The sequence below is a fragment of the Struthio camelus genome, chromosome W (genome assembly GCF_040807025.1).
Source record: "Struthio camelus isolate bStrCam1 chromosome W, bStrCam1.hap1, whole genome shotgun sequence".
NCBI lineage: Eukaryota > Metazoa > Chordata > Aves > Struthioniformes > Struthionidae > Struthio > Struthio camelus.
In genome coordinates, this window is record NC_090981.1 from 21,057,248 (window position 1) to 21,060,018 (window position 2,771).

At 58.9% G+C, this 2,771-nt stretch overlaps 1 protein-coding gene across 5 annotated transcripts in view; it reads right to left on the minus strand.

The window, feature by feature from the left end:
- LOC138064042 (casein kinase I) overlaps nt 1-1,027 on the minus strand; it is a 79,421-nt gene extending 78,394 nt beyond the window's left edge. For 4 of the 5 annotated variants that reach the window (XM_068924717.1, XM_068924714.1, XM_068924715.1 and 1 more), the window contains exon 1: nt 519-877. The gene's annotated coding sequence lies outside the window, so the exon portion shown is untranslated. Of the gene's footprint in view, nt 1-518 lie in introns of all 5 variants that reach the window. The other variant, XM_068924716.1, reaches the window with a different exon arrangement.
- Between the last annotated feature and the right edge of the window lie 1,744 nt (nt 1,028-2,771).

The window sequence follows — 2,771 nt, forward strand, 5'->3', positions numbered from 1 at the left end:
AACTCTCACTCGCGTTTGGCTAAGCCTCACCCCCGCGGCGGGGAGAGGAGGCTCCCGACTCCCTCCTGGCTCCTGCTTAGAGCAGCACAGCGCAGAGCCCACGCACACGCCTGCCCCGGCCCCTCCCAGCCTCGCGCCTAACGCGCACCGGCCCCCCGCGCCCGGCACCTACCCCGCAGCCGCCTGAGGGCACGCGCCCGCCGCGCTCGCGCCGCTCCCCGGCGACCCCCGCCCGCGGCCACGCGGCGCTCGCTGCCCGCGAGCCCCGCCAACCGTCGCCGCGAGCCCCCACCTGCAACCGCCAGCCGCGCGCCCCGCACACTGACCCTGCCCCTCCCGCGAAGGGGCCGCGTCAGGGCGCCTACACGCGGCCACCCGCACCCCGAGCCGCGGCCGCAGACCTTCCCCCTCCTCTGCCCCCACGGGCTACCGGGGGAAAAGGCGCTGGCCCTCGGCCGAAGAGGCTGAGGCGGCCACCGCGCTCGACGCGCCGCGGAAAGGCGGCGGGGGACAGTTACCTCCCGGCTGTGCGAAGCAGGAAGAGCCGCCGCCGCTGCGGGGGACTGAAGGGACCGGGCTCCGCAGTGCGCTGCGGAAAGAGGCTCCGCGCCCAGCGGCAGAAGGGCGGTCAGGGCTCAAAAGCGTCCGATGTCCGACCAGCAGAGTCGGCGGCGAGCCCCCACCTCTCGGCACGGATCCCGCCTGCGGTGCGAGCTGAGAGATGGGGCCAGGTGGGGAGGGCGCAGCCGGAGAGGTGTTCCGAGTCAGAGGGGAAGCGGCGGCGGAAACCGCCCCGGCGGCGGCAGCGACACACACAGACACACACACACACAGCGCCCGCCCCTTCCCCCTCCGCCCCCCGCGCGGCGGGAGGAGCGCGCGGGCAGGTCAACACCGCCCGACTGCGGAGAAGACGCGCGCGGGGGAGGGGCGTGGCTTATCACGGCAGAGGAGAGCCGGGATTGGGCGAGGGAGGGAAGAGGCGGGGCTTCCATCCCAAACCACCGGCCTGCGCCTCTCGCCGCTCGCGACAGGCCCGTGGGCCACTCGGGAGACGGAAAGAGAACGTCCGGCAGCGGGAGAGGGCGGGACTCCCTGGTGGGCAGAGGAAGTAGCCAATGAGCGAGGCCCTGGGCGTGACCGGCACGAGGGGTGGGGCGGGGCCGCGGTGCGGGCGGTTGGTGCCGTTCACGCCCGTTACCGTCTCAGCGCCGCTGCCCCGCGCGGGGACTGTGGCACGGCGGGGGCGGTGGCCGGCTGCCGCGAGGAGCCTCTGCCTCGCCCCCCCTCTCCCCTTGGTTGAACGACCCTGGTTCAGCACCCTTGTTACGATATCTTCGCCTCACGGAGGCTGTGGGCATCTCCTGTGTATCTGTATAGGCATACCCATAGTGAACATGGAAAACAAAACGCCGCTCTTGGGTGATGGCTGTGAGCACCGCTCTATAAATGTTATAAACAGACCTTGTGCTAACACTTGTGCCAAGGCAAAACTCCTTTGGCACTTTCCTTGCTCCCTGCTCGGAGGAGTGTTAGCATTCACGGAACTGAGATAACACAGGTCTATGACTTTAAAGAAATAAAAGGGTTTTTTTTTCTTATTTGGAAACTTACCCAAAAAAAAGCTTTAAAAGTTTGTTAAGCCCTTTTATAATCATAAATGTGGAGGAGAAAGTGTGGCAGGCGTAAGTGCTGGGGCTTCTGCAAGATTTTGAGCTCCTGATTGCTTGCCCAGGGCCATTTCCTGGGGGAGCTCTGGAACATACTGCGTCTTTCCAGATTGTTCTAGAAACCTTTCCTTGAAGGACAAAGGATTGGAAAGAATACAGCAGAAAGAGGCCTTGAGAAGTCATCTGCTCTCTCTTCCCCCAATGATATGCCATGCTAGTTTCAAGAGACATTTGATTACCTTTTCCTTAAAACCGCCACGGGTAATCCGTGCGGTTGGTCTGTTATCCATCCCTAACATTAGAAAGATTTGGCTAATGTGTTAACTGAGAGCTTGCAACCTAAACCCATTGAGGATTGACCTGCACGCATGCTAACCATCTTGTCCTGAGCTGTGACCTAAGGCACACCTCAGCAACCTGCCAGCGTCACTCGTTCACAGAAACGTGCGACTCCTCCCTTGTCACGGGGCTGGAGTTAACGATCCGCTGCCAGGACAGCAGCTCCCTTCGGCCATTCACCCCGTTGCCTTTAGCACCCTACAGGGTGGAGTCCTGGCACTGCGCAGGGAGGTCTGAACCGTTCTGTGTGAAAAGTTTTCCCCTCTGTAAAGATGGTTTCATCAATGAGCAGCGGACATGTATTTAGTTCCAATTAAGATTACAGGGCCCTGTCAGACACTTAAGAATTGCACTCGATTATAGAACTAATCAGAGTCTTGCGTTACTATGATTCACAATTTGTTTTGTAGAATCTCTCCTCAACTTTTATACCAAGTTTAATAGGAAATGGACATATTCCACAAATACTCATTTTGCTCCTGCCTTCCCCTGATTTTTCGAAAAAGGCTGTAGCAACCTAACAGCTCGTGGAGACTTGGTTCTGTATGTAAAAGCTATAGGGACTTTTTCCAGTTAAGTTATGACTTCCAACTTAAAAAATGCAATTCATTACCCTTTAATTTGACTCCACATATTCTAGAATTTAAGTGAAGAACACAAGGCAACAGGGAAAACTACAGTCTTCCACATCTCAGAAGTTAAAAGTGCATCTGTTTGGGGTGGTTGGAATTCCAGACAATTATTCGAGGCTGCAGCAGAGAA